The 18,707-nt window shown below is 37.7% G+C and overlaps 1 non-coding gene across 1 annotated transcript; it reads left to right on the top strand.

Moving 5' to 3' along the window:
* Window positions 1–9,047: 9,047 nt before the first annotated feature.
* Window positions 9,048–9,119, top strand: Trnad-guc. The gene has a single exon. It is a non-coding gene; the product is annotated as a tRNA-Asp (tRNA).
* The last annotated feature ends 9,588 nt before the right edge of the window (window positions 9,120–18,707 follow it).

Here is an 18,707-nt window from a genome sequence, read left to right as displayed (position 1 = left end):
TGTGCACATCCTTTTAAGAGGGAATTTAGAGATTGTGTGGCATTCCGGCGAAAGCGTAGATGCGCTTGGGAGGCACACGCTTTGATGCTGGCAGCTACCAACTGGCATCTGGAGCGTGCCATGGTCAAAGTTCCGGGAAGTTGTTTGGACACCAGTCAACCACTTACCCACCAGTTCGGCTGACTAATTATATGACTATTTATATATGTATGTATGTATGTATGTATGAGGTCGCGCATTAAGCTAATTCCATGCATGTGTCTCTTTACAGCGCCGACCGGTGAGCAGAAGTGCAGGCAGGACAAGAGAAGGACAGGGAGGCGGAGGAGGAGGAGGAGAGGAATTAGGGGAGCCTTGGACTGCGCCCAGCCGCAACATGTGCCATGGAGAGCTGTCTGGGCTTGGGCAGCAGACGCAACAACAACAGCAACAACAGCAGCAGTGGTGGTGGCGGAGGCGGCGGCAACAACAACACCACCACCACAACAACAACCTCAACCAACAACAGCATCAACAGTCACAATCACGGCCACAGTCACGTGCACGGCCACAGTCACGGGCACGGTCACGGCCACGGTCACGGCCACGGCCACGGTCACAATCTCAAGGTGCCACACAAGGAGCAGCTAAAGGACAAGGAACTGCAGTTGCAGTCCAAGCTGAAGCAGCAGCCGGCCAATCAGAACTACTACACACAGCAGCAGACGCAGCTGCAGCGTCTGAAGCAGCAGCAGAAGTTGCAGCAACAACTGGAGGCCGTCCATGGTGTTACTGGGAACGGTGGTGGGGGTGGGGGTGTGGGGGCTGGCGATTCGGTCACTAAACTCAATGCCGGGTGTCTGCAGTTTCCGCCACCGCCCGATTATCCGCCACCAGTCAGCGGAGGCGCCAGTCCGCCCCTCCAGAAGTCAGCGGGTAGCTCCCCCATCGCCATGGCGGCCATTGTGAGTAGCAGTCTGGGTCCGAATGGCAATGCGCGACGTCAGCTGCTGCCGCGCTATCCGGATCCCGATCCGGATGCCATTGAAATATGCAATGAGCAGCAACCGCAGCCGGACAAAGTGATAGTCGCTGGCGGGGGTTCCCCGCATCATCTCAAGCATTTGGCACGCCAGAGTCGCACGCTGGGCCGTGAGGCGGGCAGCGACGGCTTGGCTGTAAAGTGGACCAGCAGCCTGCACCACCACCACCACCATCATCCCCACCACAGCCAGCAGTCGCAACACCATCCCAGTCAGCAGCACGACTACTCCTATGCCTACTACGAGCCTGGAGCGGCGATGCGTCACTCGAATGTGCCCACGCCGGAGTCCAAGGCGGTTCAGGGTGTTCAGGCCGCCAACAATAGTGGCTGTGCGGGAACGCCCTCTTCACCAGGCGTTGCCTCCGGTCCCCCGCCACCGAACTCCATACGCGCCCTACTCTCCAAGGGTAAGAAGAACAAACAGCTCGTCTCACCGGCCACGCTGCAGAGCTACCAGACCCGCTACAAGCTTGCAGCCGCCTCGGCCGCTGCCAACGCCAGCGCCATTCCCGTCACGCTGCAGAGTGAGAACTTCTATGAGGAGATCAATGCGGCCACCCTGCAGTGCTCTGGGGGCACGACAAATCCTTCGGGTTCGGCATCAGCATCGACGGCGGCAGCTCAACAGCTGCGCGGCGCCGTCAGCTCGCACTCGGCCGGTTCGCTGAATCAGACGCTGGTCGAGGAGGAGCTGCGACGTGTGCAGAGTCGCCACCACAAGATTCTGGGCGAGCTCAATCTGAGCGTGGAGGCGATGCTCATGCCCGAGAGTCCACCCAATCGCAGTCCACCCCTAAATGCCACAGGAGCATCGACTGGGAGTCCGTCGAGTGGAGCGACGGCAGCGGTGACGGTAACGGGGACAGGGGTGCCCAAGCCCACGGTCTGTGTGACCGCGGCAAGCGGTCAACCCGCCATGCTGGCCATGCGTCTCGCCTCCAGTTCAGCGGACAATATCTGTGATAGCAGCTGCTCGGGCATTGGGATCGGTATGGGCATGGGCATGGGCATGGGCATGAGCGTCGCTGAGCTGCCATTACATGCCAGCGACGAGCTGCTATCAAAATGCCCCCCACCCGCGCTCACCAACCCCTTGGCCAACAATGCCTCCGCCCCTGCCGCCGGCGATCTAGACAGCGGCTTTAGCGGCAGCAGCGGAGCCAGCTACATTGGCAGTCTGCGGCTTCACAAGACCCAGCACATCAAATGCGCCCGCCAAACGCCCTCCACCAGCGGACTGGGCGTGTCCGCTTACGCCACGCAAAGCTGTCGTTCTTTCCAGCGCGCCGTCACCAGCGTGCATGGCGTCTACGATGATCCCGGAACGGCTCCATCGTTCGAGTCCAGCTCCAGTTTTCTCACACGCGCCTCCTGCGGTCGTCGCATACTCAGCTGTGCCCGCATACGGGCCGCCGAGGATCCCGGACCGGTGGTACCAACAGAGTCGAAGGCGCGCAGTTTCTGGAATCGCAAGGGTTGGCGCAAACTGCCGGGCTTCTCCACCTCCACCTCAAGCATCAACGACACTGGTCTTTCAGGTGAGTCTAAACACATTTTCTCACATACTCCTATGGATGCTGGTCAATGATGCTAAATGTAGATCTGAGAGATAACAAAGAAACATTCCTCAAGACCCAGTAGAATCCAGTACTTGATCTCAGGAGCGTCTAAAAAGTAGCTTTCTTCAACGAGGCAACATACTTAAAATATTTGTATGTCCAGGCGATATCAGCAATGGGTAGAAGCCTAGCTAAAATGGCGAAGAATATGCTAGAAAATGGATTCAAAATCACTATAAATAGCTAGAAAGTTGGGAAGAAAATGTGCCTAAATTGGCTCGAAGAGCCGCTAGAAAATGGTTTGAAACACTACTAAAAAATAGAAAAACATCTGGAAATGGGCTAGAAATTGGCTACAAAAAGCTATAAAACCAACTAAAAAAATAGATAGAAAACCCGCCGTGACCGATGGTTGCCGAGCTTTCAAGAGCCCTAGAAAACGCAGTTTTGATGTTACTTGCTGTTCATTTTTATGCGCCTGTTACCGTGGTATTGGTTTCGTCACAGAAAAGGTTGCCGGTCCAGTATTAAAGACCCTCACATAAGAGGAGTTGCACTTCCAAATAAAATGTTTGGGGAAGGCCATGCAGGTAGCTATATTTGAATACCCTTTCTCCGAAGGGTGGGTCGAAACCCATATTTTATTCTAAATAACTACAATTCTAAGTGCTTTTTATGTTCTATATATATTTGTTAAGATCCAAGTAGAAATTTCGCAACAAAAATCGCGTGGCTTAGAAATATTGGATGAGCTTGCCAACTCTGGTAATTGAATTGAATCGCTGAACTGCTTGGATGTGAACAAGAAGAGACAAAGATCTTACTAATTTATTAAAAAAACAATCTCTCAAGGTTTTTTTTATTTTATTAATAATATATTTTTCCAGCCTTAAATTCATGTTCAACATAATTGAATAGACATGGCGTTAATATTGTCTGCTATCATTGCCAAAATATTTGCCATCTCTGAAGTGTGTTTACCGCAACGCCAACAAATTGCTCGCTTTCTTCGTCCAGAGCCTGCTCCATTAATCATCCGTCCGTTCGCGTCTGCCTCGCTTTCATTTCAATTAGGCCTAACTGTAACTCTCTGGCGCTGGCTTTATCTCCGATTCGTGTCGTTTTGGGGACGCACAAATTGTATGGCTTTTAAAAATTGTTTCTCAATTTCTTATACTACAGTTCGCTTATTGCTTCGCTTCTCTTAATGTGCGAGTAATACAAGAAAAACTCACACTTGTCTGTTGAGATTTGATCGACGGATCTGTTGCTCAAAAGGGCAATGCTTTCTAAATACAGAATTGACATTTTCGCAGCGGTTAAGGGCAGAGATGAAAACTTGTACTTTTTTTTAGAAAGTCTAAACGACAAATGTATGTAACAGGCAACTGGAGGCGAGACATATCCCATATTATGCGCTGTATGTCCATCAGTCTGTCCGTCTGTATGAACGCCGGTAACTTTTTCGCCACAACATCTAGGGATACCAATATTGGTGAGTAAACTTGTCTCATTATTTTAGATAGCTGTCATATGAACGATCGGGTCAAAAATCCTTCTCAGCAGGATTACTTCTATCTCTAAAAAAGTAACGTACTAAATTGGGAATTTGTGGGATTTTTAAAGTGCCCCCTTATCTCCTGAAGTTGCATTAAAATCGGATTACCATATCCTACAATCGGAGGAGCTGCAATCGGAGGAGCAATCGGTGCAACAAATAATCTTATTACTTACAAACTGCTTTGTATATAAAGATATGGTATTTGGGTTCTTTATAGTGCATCACAATATTCTCAAGTTTTACTAAAATCTGTCCAATATATCATATATATAGCTGCTATAGGAACGCGCGGTGCAAAAAAATAAAGCACAGTACCAACAACTTGTTTGTTTATTACGATCTGGTAAACAACATTTTAAATTCTACGTTCATCTGGTAGAAAAACTTTGCTAAAAATTAGAAGAAACCTATAACGTGGACTGTGGGATTCTCTGCTTATATCCTTGGTTAAAAGAATTTTCTTGACACCTTTTTTTTTATAAGCTTTCTTTCTTCTTTAGATATTAAAAAACCATGATCTGGGAATGAAGAAAAACTAGTTTTTGAAAGTAATTTAAATTTTATTTCTCTTTCTCATATCTCTTTCCAAAAATTAAAGTTGAGAACGTTCATATTTTTGTGAATACAAGTATTTCGAATTATCTCCGATATCGAGAGCAATTTATTTTCAATATTATTTCATTGTTCCCAATCAAGAAACGTCGATAATTAATCAACTTTGATTAATCAACTGATATATGAAACAAAATTGAAAAAAAATTGGCTACTTATATCCACAAATGAATTCCCTTTACGCGCCAGCGCCTGTGTTGAGCTAGGGCTGGGCGCAGAGTGGGCGTGGCCCGAATGTGGGTTGCTAATGGCTGACAAAATGCATTTTGCCCAATTCAACAATCGGATTCAAATTAAATTTGCAAAAGCACAAAAAGCGTCGCGCTATTTGGCGCACTAAGTCAATATATTTCCGAGTAGGACTATATGCACATATGTATGTACAAGTATATAGATGTGTGTGAGTGTGTGTGGGACACTGACCTCCAACAGCTGATGCAGCTCTCATCATCAACCGCTTTTTATTTCCACTCAGTTGATGACTCTTTTGATACCCTAGAAGAAAGGGGATTTCAATTGTAGGATGAAGTTTGCAAAAAAAAATAACAAAAAAAAATAAGTGGAAATTCAACAATCTTTGTTATGTATTCGAAATATTATTGTGTTAGTTGGGTACTTAATTAATCTTTAATCATAATTGAAATAATTAATCGTTAAGTTTATTTAACAAATTTAATGATTGTCCACGATGGACAGTTTTAAATAAAAACACTCTGCTGATAACAAATAACAAAAAAAAATTAATCTTTAATCGACATTTTGTCAAAATATAATGGTAATTGGTTGGATAGAAGCTATCAGTTAAAAAAGATCAGAATTCAAAACAGTTAAGACATCATTAAGGAGTCAGAAATAGTCTAAAACCAAGTCCAAGTTCGGAATGGAAGTACCCAAAAGAGTCAAAACCGAAAACTGAAGTGAAGATATTGTTGATTTATTTCTGTGAACGCTTCGTAGGGAATTATTAAGCAGGAGTTAATGCCAACTGGCCAAACGGTTAATGCTGTTTTTTATGCTGACTCGGATTTTCGGAGGAAAAAATTGCAATTAACCATAAACCACTTCTCAAAAGCGCCTGATTTCGAAAAATAGAATTTTCTCATAAAAGAGAAACGCTTTAAGGATATTGAAGCCATTCTAATGGCTTGTGCCAGCATTCTGAAGGACTGTCTAAAACACTCGTTCAAAAAGCTTTCCAATTTTTCAAAATGTTGTATTGAGACGAAAGATGATTATTTCGATTTCAAAACTTATAACTAAATACTAAATACTGTGCTCTTATTTTTGCTTTTGGACGCACCTTGTCAAATAAAAATTCCATTCCATTATCCAGTTAATTGAGAATTATTGCTTTAATTTTATCCAAAGAAGTTAGATGTTATTATCATCTATTTATTAAATCATTAATAATTATTAACTTACTGTTAAAAAAATTTTGAGTGGTTTTTAAATTAATTGGTTGTTTAATTGTTGCCCCTATTTATTTATTTATGAAATTAATGGAGCAGGACATTGTTTTGTGTTATTTTTTTTAGCCTGCGTTATAATTTAAATTAGATTTTGATTCTTCTGTATGCATTGCGCCTTAAAAGCCATTCATCTTATTAGGCTTGTTGCTTGTTTTTAAACTCAATATAATATGGCAGAAATCCTTTTAAGAAAGAACCCCAACAATACAAAAACTATCGAACTAAATTGTTGGACATTTCTGCAATTGCTGTAACATGCTTCCAAAAACCTATATGCCTGCCAACGATTCCAAAATCTGCAGTCTACAGTATAGCGCAGGGCTTTCTAAAATCAGAGTATATACTAGTACTTTTTTTTTAAAGCTTTCATGTGTCCTGAGAACGAAATGGCAAATTAAATAATTAAAGCACAAATAGAATAGCATTTTAATTAGTTGCGTTTTTTTTTCGTAACATAGTTTCGTGTGTTTGCTCATTTGCCTATATTTGCAGTTGTGTTTGTAGTTGTTGTCGTCCCTTTGTGCCGCAAAAGAAATTAAAACTAATGCGAAAATACACAAAGCATGGCTGTCAATGCATTCAGATTTATTCGAAATTTCGGGACTAGTAGGCTCTAGGGAGGGAGCAGTGCCCAGCAGAGTGCCCTTGAATGTGAAATGGACTCGACTGACTCATTTGAGTATTTAACAAAAAAAAAAAAAACAAATGAAAGATAAGCTAACATTTAATGGCCAGCCCGACTCTCTCCGTATCAAACTAAATTATTATTGTCCACTAAAGAATATTTTGACTTCTTTGTTTATCATGTCTTTTTAGTCTTGATCAATAATTGGTGGAACGTCTTTTCTGAATGCCAAGAGAACTGACAAATATTTGCTTAGAAAATACATTATCTTTATATCGAACCGACCTCTCCATTTCGAGAGATTTCACGGAAATGCCGAATTTGTGAAACTATATTCGGGTTATTGCTAATTCTTGATATTAGATTGTAAGACAATTGCAAACTTAGTAGCATTACAAGCAACTACTTATAGTACCTGCGAAGGAATTGGATACGCCTTTATATATTGTCCTTCTTTTTTGGAAAATATTCAACATTCAAATTTAAATTTATCGTCGTTTACCCAAAAAGTTAAACGTCGCCGGCTTCTGAGACTTTCTGAATCAGGCAATATCTTTCAGTGTGGTTTAGTGGGTTCTTTTGGATCTCTCCAAGGCGGGAAGGGATTGCTAGCATCTATTGGCCTGTTGATTGAGATAATATTCCAAGAAAAGCCAGCATTCACTCCAACAATATTTCCTCATCAAATAAATGGCAAAGAAATAAAACTAATATTTAGTGTAGGCTGCAAAAGCTATGAACTATTCTTATTAATAATATATTCATTATTTACTATTTACTTCAAAACTTCCGAATTACAGAGATGGGAAATGTTTTGGTTTTTGAACAAAATACTCTGTTCTGTTCATTTCTATTTTTGGAGCGCCTCAGAAAGGAATACAAAATGCTTCCAAATTAAACAATTGGCAAAGAAATTAATTAAATAACAAGAAAATTCATATAACTAATTAATTAAATAAAATAAATTTAATTAATTAATTAAATAACAAGAAAAAACTAGAGAATCGTATGTCCTGCAACGTTTCCCAGAAAAAGGTTTAGGAGTCATCGGAGCTGTGAAAACAAATCTAGAAATCTCTTCAAAAGCCCAAATAACATGTGCAGGTTTGAGAGCCACAGCACAAGAGGCAGTGCCATAAATTTGTTGCTAATTCTGCCTACAATTACTCCCAAACTGTACTAGTTTACATTACGAAAAGTAAAGCATATGCAAATTTTCGGCTCTGCCAACAGCTGCTCCCAAACTGTACGAGTTGCACACGTGTGGAAAGTAGAAACATACAGTTAGTGCTAACAATAGTTTCAAAACTGTGAAATGAAGAAATTTATCCTTAAATGTTGTTTTTACTTCTTTTAAAGCATTTCTTAATTCATGGCACATTTGGTTTTTTTTTTTTTTCAATTATTAGTAATTTTAGCTCTGATAACGTCTTGCCGCAGAACAAGCAAAATTCCTTCAATGTTACTGATTTCTTGTTAGAAGTGTTTGTACTCTAGAAGTTTTACTTTAATTTAAAGAAATAAAATATGTATTTTAAATGAAATTTCGGCACACAAAGTGCCTTTTATAGCAACTAAGTGCTAACTAGTTCGTCTTGCATTTGCAGTGACTCTAAAACCGAGCGCACTCGAGCTCATCAACAGAAATAAACAAAAAATTAAAATTATGACAAGCATTGTGCTTTTTATAGCAACTGAGACACAGTGATCCCCAAACTGCGACCACAGTATGGCGTACGTTGTTTGCAGTGATTGTAAAACTCAGGCTCAACATCATGCAATATTAAATACAGCTCAGAAAATGGGAAAATTACAAACTCAAGCTGTTATAGTATATATGTATATATATGAGTATATGTACATATCTATGTATATCAATCAACGGAGCAAAAAGAAACGTCAGTTTCAAAAGAAGCAAAGAGCGGTTTCTGATGAAGTTTCGTAGAAATAAATGTTTTTTTTTTAAATTATATTTTATTTTAGGAACGCATATGCACTGATAAGTGAAATATGCATATATTTCGAATTTGTTGATCTTACATACAAGCATATACATATGTACGTACGTACTTCCTTCTATATTTAAATTTTTCCTCGACACATGCGTCTCCCAAAGGCAAAGGTCTCTGCAAAGGCGTTCTTATTGCAATAACTGAGCTGATTGGGAAGAAAGTCTTTTTGGAAAATTCCAATAAGATCCTCGATAGTATAGTGGTTAGTATCCCCGCCTGTCACGCGGGAGACCGGGGTTCAATTCCCCGTCGGGGAGGATTATAATCAGTCAACTGTTTTTTTTTATTTTAATTTGTAATACAATATTAGGTTTGAAAATATTAAATGGGAATGTATATTGTAAATAAATATTTTTATTTTTAGTAAATCAATTATTTTTAAATAAATGCAATATCGGCGGACAGTTTGAAAGCAGCATTGCATCGCCGCACGAACACATGAAACCAAATGAGTACATAACACAACCCAGCCAAGTCGCACACCCGCAGACTTGAACAGCTCGCAACAGTGGCTCTCAAACTGCATACAGTGACAAACAAAATTGAGTAAAAAGTGTTTGTGGAATCAATGCTATTTTTAATGAGATTGCTGAAACAAATTTAAAATATTTATTTTTACTTAGTAAAAAAATGCCCTAGTTAAGGGGTCTTGTCTTGTAATTATCTTGTAATTGCCTTTTATTTAAAAATATTGAAATTTTCATTCATTCTTTTTAATTGGAACTGTGCCGGTTTCATTTTGAATGTAAGCTCTACAAGATAAAATTTGGACCTGATATCTGCCAGGCAGTCGTTCTGATTCTCGTTTTGATTTATCTGAAGAATGCAATTTTGAAATGCGCTTGGGAAGCAACGGTATTTTAAAGATGCTGCTGAAGACTGAAGAAGTGCTTGTAAAAATGTTTGTATAATATTTTTCAGGACGACTTTTCTCTGTTTTGCTGAAAGTATATTTTGAAGTAAAGTAAGAAATTTCTGATTAAATCAATACAAACTAGTTGTTTTTCTTCTTTTTTTTCTTATTTCACAAATCAAAAGGAAAAAACAAAACATTTAACTCAATTTTGTTTGCCACTTTATTGCATTGCTGTTGGCGCTCTCGATCTCTTTATCTCTCTCCGTCTCTCTGTCTCGCACCGCGTGTTGGCTCTCTTTAAACTGTGCGCTGAGTTGCAATCGAAGAGTTGGTTAATTCCTTTATCAGCTGTGCTGTGACGCAGTGTGAGCGCCAAAAGCAACAGCAACAACTACAACTACAACAACAAACGCATTGCGTTTATTTTGCGGCATTTATGCACTGCAGCCGTCGTTCGGCTTTGCTTGTTGCTGCTGTTGTTGTTGTTGGTGTTGTTGTTGGTGTTGTTGGTGGTCGTAGTGGTAGTGGTGTAGTGGTGGTGGTTAGTCGGAGTCGTCCCAGTCGCTCGTTTTGTTTGGGTTGCGCGTTTCGTTTTTGGAGCGCGCGCTCCACACCATTCAGTAGAATCGATCTTGTCGAGACTGCCAGACTGTCTGCAGTACGCGCAGCTTAGTAATTGTTGTTGTTTGTTGTTGGTTGTTGTATGCATATTTGTTTTGTTGCTCTTTACAGTTTCGCTGTGTTCTTATTGACGCGCCGAAATTCAACAAAATAGAAAGAAACGCACTTTAACATTTCAATTTGCCGAATTATTTATATCAAAATAAATTGCCTAACAAGTGACAAAATGTTTTAAATCTTAAAACACGGGCTTTTTTCGGTGCTGCTGTCTAAGCGTGTGCGTGTGCGTGTATTGTTGTTGTTTTTTTTTTTTTTTTTTTTTTTTTTTGCTTTTTTTTGGACCCATGCAAACAATGCGACCGAAATGGAACAAAAGGAACACAGAACTAAACTAAAAAAAAATGGAAGAGAGAAAAAAATGAACAACTGTGGGGGGCGGCGTGTTTGTCTACTAGTTGGCGGTGTTGTTGTTGTTGGTATTGTTGTTGCTGCTCGCAACTGGCGACGCATTTAAAATAAATCGTCAACAATTAATTTGGTGCGCTTTTCGCTTTCGACTTTATCAGCTCATTTCGATTTACAACTTGCGCCCCAACAGTGTTGTTGTTGTCTGTTTTTTTTTTTTGTTTTTTGTTTATAATGTCATTCTCAATTATGTATGCGCGTGTGTGTGTGTGTGCAACATATTTTCAAATTCCTTTGCCCGCGAGACATTCTATAATTAGCTTTATGCTCGAATGTTGCAACATTGGCAGATAACCCCAGCCGGCGACTCCAATAATTTATTTCTTTTTAATTTCCGTTCATACAAATCACTTGACACACACACACACACACACACACACACACACACTGCTGCCCCAGTTTTTAATAATTGAATTGAGAATCGTTCGATTTAAGTTTAAGTAAAGTGAAGTTTTTTTGCATACAACTTGAAGAAATCCGCACACTATTTTGTTTCTTTGTGAAGATATATACAGTATAGTATAGTATATATAGTGCATATGCCAATGTGCCGAACAGTGCGATGGCCTTCCAAATGATTAAATCAGCCCTAGATGGCGCCCATCATCATCACCAGCAGCAGCAGCAGCTGCATCCACAGGCCACAGGCCCCCAGCTCTCCCAGCTCTCCCAGACATCGTCTCTGATGAGGAACAGCCTCAGCAGTCAACACGCCACCGGCGTCGTTCTATTGAAATGTGAGTACACCTACACAAATAAATACATACACACATATGTACATACATATGTACATACATATGTATATACATATGTATATAGTATATTGGTAGTCGAAAAATGTGGTCTGATTTATTTATTGCCGCACTTTTGTTTTATTCATTGTTTTATATTTTTATTTGGCAATCGAATTCTGTCGATGCTTTGATTTCGCTGCTATATATTTGCAGTATACATATATACAAGTATTTAGGTATATAACAGGAATTGGAACTTGAATATCTATTCCAGATATACGTACAGATATATGTGCACATACAATGTACTGAAATGAGTTGCTAAAATATATATACATACATATGAATTGTTTGTTCTTTTTGCAAAATGAATGCCTGCTCAGCTTTGTTACTCATTCCTATTAGTCAGTTTATAATGGTTCCAATAGGAGAATGTACTTATCGCTCTTTAATTAGTGTTGTTGGTATCAAATATCGCATTAGTTTTGATAGATCCAGATTAGTATCGAAGCTAGTTAACAAGTCGAGGTAGGAATACAAACAAGAAAAGTAAAATTTGATTAAATAATGCACGATGCGTTAAAATAATAATTTATGCATATGATCAATAAAAAACTTGAGCAAATCCAACTCAGTTCTATTTTAAGGCGAAATAAGTGCCATAATAATGAGAATGTGTGGTCGACTTCATATTTCGTAATTGTTTAAAGGGGAGGGGGTCGTATATACTTTTGTCACTAATCGACTCGAAAGAGCTTTTTGTGTGAAATCGAAAAGACACGATCATTGGAATCACATTATTTTTCACATTTTCTTTCAATGCATTGAAATGTAATTATATCCAATATTATAAATGTTAATAAAGCTATTATTATTATTATCGTATATATAAATATTTATTTTCGATTACAATTTTAATGTTTTCATTATTAAATATCCCTTTCTTCGTTCCCATAATTACAAGTATCATATCTCATCAATTGATATTTTCTAAAATAGATCACTTAAATGGCGCAATTAATTAATGTACGAAGGTATATGTATATTTTTCGAATATAGCCCAGATAGATTGAAAATCACTTTTTAACTTCCTCAAAATCGAATCAGGAATCACAGGATATTTTTATTAATTTTTAAATTTCAGTTCAATGCTTTGAAATAAAGTTACTTGTATATCGAATATCACAGTTATTAATAAAGCCATTATTATTATTTTCTTATTATTATCGTATATATTGGTATTTATTTTCGATTAAAATGTTGATGTTTTCATTTCAAATATTCCTATTCATATTATCAATGGATATTTTTCGAAAGCAATGAAAACTTGTAGAGGATTTAAGTGGAATAAATTCCATTCATTCCATAACTCATTTCATACTGTACGAAGGTATATTTTTTTCGCATATACCCTAGAAAGGTTGAAATCACTTTTTAAAGCGAGAAACTTAAATATTTGCTAAGTTCTAATTTCAAAAAAATAAATAAATGTGTTCTCTTTTTTGGCATTTTTTTTTAAATCTCCAAACCTACCCCAAACAACGCGCTACTTGTTTTCCAAATTATTTGGAACTATGGCTCCATTTGATTTCTTATTATCAGCGCTTTTGGAACTTTGACACTCTCTAAAGTTCCCACTTCAAGTTACATTTTTTATCTGATACTAATCCATGCCATTCAAGATACTTAGTTAATTCCAGAAATGTGCGGCTTATGGCTTTGCACCTTCTACGAATGGGTCAGTGAATCACTCTCTAGCTCTACGAGTTCCCTGTCGCCCCTCCCCTAGGCTATTAGTGGTATGCTTCAGCGCGTTGCCATTTGGTCTGCTTTGAAAGATTTTCATGCTCTGCTATTTTTATTCTCTGGCTTCAACCTTTTTTTTCTGCTTTTTGTTTTTTGTTGCCTTCCTATGATTCACTCACTGTTTTGATTCATATTTGTTGTTGCAATTCGTATCGTTGTTGTAATTTGTATTGGGTGTATTTTAATTGTTCATATGGCCATAAAAGTCGAAAGCAGCCGAGCAGCCGAGCAGCCAAACAGTCCAAAAAACAGCCCAAAATAAAAAATAAAAAAATTGAAAATGAAGAAGTGGAAGAATGTAAATCGAAACAGAACAGATATACTAAAAATAAAAATAAATCAATTGAAATAAATTCAAGTACACGCACACAAAGCAAACACAACAATAAACAACTGGAGAGGGCGCAGTTCAAAAACGCAAATTAATTAAAAGCTCAGTTGGTCGTCAGCCATTGGTTTGTTGTCAGTTTGTCAGTTTGTCAGTTTGTCATTGCCTCCATTGAACTGAACCGAAACAAAATATGTGCAGCGGGTCGGGAACTTTACTCGCATAACCTCACCCAAGAATATGTTACAAAAATGACTTTGATCTTGTTGTCTCTTGTTGTTGTTGCGCGACACAAATCGAAAATGAGGCAGCGAGCAATGAATTATAATATACGATCATAATAATCATCATCATCACCATTCACATCCACATCAGCATCAGCATCATCATCGTAATAATAAAATGCCGCGGCCGCGGCCGCCGCTGTCAGAGCTCTCCTCAGTGCGTAAACTTTGTTGACCTGAGGCAACAACAACAACAACAACAACAACAGCACAACAATGCAGTCTGTGCAAAAGCATCTTTATTCATTATATACAGTGCATATTAAGTATGTATATATACTTTGTATGTACATATATACGCGATATTTGTGAGGTTGTGAGTGCAGAATGTGCATTCAGGGGTCGTCGCCTCCCACTTGACTTCCCAGTAGGAATTGATCGCCAACTAAAAATATACTTCTCAGCCAGCAATATATATATTTTTTAAATTCATGCTATCCATAGAACAATACGTGTAAGCCATAATATATAAAATATATATAGTAAAACGATTCTTTTGGATCATACTTTATTTTCTCGACACAAATAAAATAGTTGGAAAATCTAGGTACCCTCTTTAAAAAAGAAATGTAAGGTTAATTGGCTGCTTAAAGATGAAAACTTAATATTAACTTTACGAGCGGCTTTTTAACTGCTTAACGATGAAATATTACCAAAATGTTAGGACATCCAAAAAACTGTTATTTACTGCTTAAAGATGAGAACTTAAAGATTTCAGGATACGCAAACTTATAAGATAGTTGGAAAGGCTGAGTATCTTCTTAGAAATTAAAACTTAATATAAAGATTCCACGATACGCAGACTCATAAAATAATAGGAGACTTCACGACGGCCTTTCAACTGCTTTCTTCTTAAAGATGAAATCTTAATAGGTAGTTAGGATATCCACAAAAGGTTAATTGACTGCTTAAAATTAAAACTTTAAGATTTCACAAAAGGCTAAGATGAAAACGTAAAGTAAAGTTTACACGTGGTATTAAAATGCAGTTGTACCTTCACGAAAGACTTATAAACTGCGTATGTGGCGAGTTTTTCAAGAGCATTCATAGACCAGGAAGCTGGAGGATTAAGTATTATATTTTACGTTACCACCTAAAAAAAAAAAAATTCTTTTTTTTTGGAGCATATTTTACGATATGAAGTGACAGCAAAGATTACAAAATAGTTTGCTTTTAACGAATGCTTAAAGATGACAGTTTTTTAAATTACATCTAGCATTGATTCGTATCGATGATATTCTTTGAAAATAATACTCATCTACCTACTATATAGTATGTATATCAGTGAGCGGGTTAACTTTTCCTTTTATGTGAAATAATTTAATATTCTGTATTTCTGCTTTATATACCTCATTAAATAGCTGTACTTTTTATCACAGCTTCAATCAAATTGCAAAGTCCTACTGGGTAAAATATTAACATGCCTTAGAGATTCGCAATGTCTGTACAAAGAGACTACTTCGCTCCTCGTTAAACACTCAAGTTTTGAACTCAAATTAATCTCGTTTCTTAGCCTATAAAGAATATATAATTATAAGGCAATCGAGATTAAAAATGAATAAATTATCAAACGCACTGTTAATTTAATTCGATTTCGTCAATAATAATAATAATAATCAATTGTATTTATATCTGTAATTATCTGTGTTTTTATTCAGCGCATTTTCAAGCAAATCGAAAACAGAAAATACAATTATCAGCCTTGTTATAACTTCAAAGGTGGATATTTTTGTTTAAGTGTGTTTGCAGCAATCGGATAAAACGATTAGCAGTTCAATAAATAACTTTTTATTGTTTGGGTTTTCTCTTAAATATCATAAATAATTAATGCATTTGCTTAAGCTCCTAATTTACTATCCCTGAGAATCAGAATCATCAGCATAAGCCTGTGGTATTGATAAAGAGAAGGAATAAGGTATTATGGGTATTTGTTATTATTCAATGATCAAAATTAAATTGTACTTATTGTTGAGCACTCAATGATCGATAATAAAAAGCAACAATGCCCGATAGTAGAAAGCTACTCTTAGCCATTTTTAATGACTACTTATTTGGTACTATTTGCATGCAGAAAACATTGTTTTTTTAATAAAGATAAAAAAAATTAGGCCTTGCGCGAAAGATTAATCATCTGACTCAATACTCGATACTTTTCTATTATCATTATTAGTATTTATGGAGTGTTTTAACTGACTGCTTTTGATTCAATGTCACTCAGTTATAGTACACTTTCTTGTTTATTCGATGATCAAGCAGTGAATCGGCTTACACGTTACTAGTATCGATATCGATTAAGGGTTTTTTTAGGGTTATTTAAAAGCTATTACTTTGTAATTTGACTACGAATATGTATTTTTCCGGAAATCAGATATGGTACAATTTTTAAGCTTAGGCAATAAATCAATCACAATGCTGGATACTCGTTCCTTAAAAAAATTGTGCGTTTCTTATTAATAGCTATGGTACTCGATACTTACTCAATACTCGATACTCGTTACTGAAGACGTTTTGTTAGGTTGCTATTAATATCTATCGACTGTTGGTACTGACTACAATTGATAAAATGTTACACAGCTATTGAACACTTCCTTACTCTTTCGATGGCCAAGCAATGAACCAACTTACTCGATACTTGAGTACTTTTGTTAATTATATAACTTTTGAACATACTTATAACTTTTTGCATCATTTCAGTTATCCACAACTGGCTTTAAGGCTATTTGTTAAGTACTCATACATACATAAGTACTTCCAAGCTTACATAAGTTTATGCGAGTATGTACTTATGTATGTAGGTGTGTGTGTGTGTGTGTGTGTGTGTGTGTTGCCAATTGGACGCTGTTGTTGTTCAACTAACTGCAATGTTACAACAACAGCAACAACAACTATTGAAAAAATGCATAATAAATATGAAAATGTGACACTTGCTTGTCAGTCAGCCATTGTGTCAATGCTTGTTGGCAGCTCTTGTTGGTGTTGTTTGTTGTTGCTATTTGTTGTTGCATTTTGTTGTTGTTGTCTTGCAGTTCGGCGACATTTAGCGCATGCTTGAGCATGGTCCGAAGAATGTCTCATCGTTAATCAATGTCGTATGCTAACTTAACGGTCGTTTTTCCCGCTGCCTTCACAGTCAATTGCGAAAGAAAAGAAATGCCTATAATGGCTCTCGCCCATATTCACAAAAGATGTGACCAATCGTATATAAATCCTGAATAAAACATTAAAACAAAAACCTCGTTCTTACACGTTTGAAGTTGAAACAAATTTTAAACAGAAGAAGAGTATTAATTGAACGCCTTTGTGTTTTTGGAATATGTCCCAGGATATGCAGTTAATGTAAGCCATCGATTAGGATATACAGTGGAAACTCTCTTGGCCGGACACTCACGTTCGGCTAGTTTTTGAGGTGTTCATTAAGGGAGTTTTCACTGTAATTTGTAGTTTCAAAACATACTACTACTAATATATCAGGCGCTCTATACTCAGGATTTTGAATACAACTGAAACGGACTCCATCGATGTAATCATTAGTGCTGAGAATAAATTTCCTATTGCCTTGAATTGTTTATTTTATCTCTTAAAGAGCTTAAGGAGGCAACATTGAATGGATATTGGCAGAAATTATTACCAGCGGTTGCTTAAAACCACAAAACTAAAATGATCAGAGTATGACCTCGGGGCACAGTGGCCTATTTCGGCGACTAAAATATCCCTTTAAGATTAGTACTGCATTACTACATTTTTTAATACAAATTTCAGTTTTTTTCCTTTTTTATGATATAAGTTTTCTTTGTTGTACAAAATGTCAGTATCATTTGCTATTAATTTTTAAATAAATAAATGACAACATATGTTAAATTTAATTGAAGGTACAGGATTCGAAGACATGAATATCAATGATCTGCAAGAGATCTGCAAATAAAAAAGAATGGTTCTTAAATTTTATATTAAGCAGCTTTAACATTTTTTACGCTTAAAAATATTTTCCGTTCTATCAAGATTAACATTTAACTTTTGGAGCAACTGTTTTGTTAATTTTGAAAATGTTTGGACCCTTCAAACAGTGGAAATTTAAACAAGAAACAATTTTGTTGTGCATTAGTCGAAATCTCGGAACGTAATCCCATATTTTCTATGGAGTCCAGGTCTCGTTTAAGACAATTTCGCTTAACACGAGGTTTTCTAGGAACGCATTAGCGTGCTCGTCCAGCGGTTCCTCAGCAGAACCAGCATCTCCCTCTCCCAAAAACTAAGATTCTTAGCTAACTCTTTATTCATGATTTGCTTAAGGAGCATAAAACACATCTCCCTGTTTATTTGCCAACCACTACTACTACTGTTTCTACTTCTTCTTCTTCCTTTTCTTCAGCATTTAATAATGTCCAGCAGCAGCCTATTTATTTGAAGAAGAAAAAACCAGGGCATAACATAAAATAACACGCCCACACCCCCCACTCCCCACACCATCCCAGGCCACCCCACTGCCTAGCTTTTGCAGCCTCTCTGGCTGAACACGAAGTTCGTGTAATAGAAAAAAAATGTCGCTTAATGTTTTTGTATTTGTTGTTGCTGTCGTTGTTTTTGTTTTTGTTTTTCTTTGTTTTTGTTGGCTGCACTTCTCTAGCAACGGCAGTGAAAGTGTTTGGCTGCAGTTTGTATAAAAATGTGTGCTCATTATTTCATTTATTTTTTATTTATTTATTTTTCAAAGTCCGCCTCAAAGCTATTTACCTGTGGCACACATTTATTTT

The sequence above is a fragment of the Scaptodrosophila lebanonensis genome, unplaced genomic scaffold, assembly GCF_003285725.1.
Source record: "Scaptodrosophila lebanonensis strain 11010-0011.00,11010-0021.00 unplaced genomic scaffold, SlebRS2 tig00000123-arrow-arrow-pilon, whole genome shotgun sequence".
In the NCBI taxonomy this organism is placed as follows: domain Eukaryota; kingdom Metazoa; phylum Arthropoda; class Insecta; order Diptera; family Drosophilidae; genus Scaptodrosophila; species Scaptodrosophila lebanonensis.
This window is presented reverse-complemented; position numbering and strand designations above follow the sequence as displayed.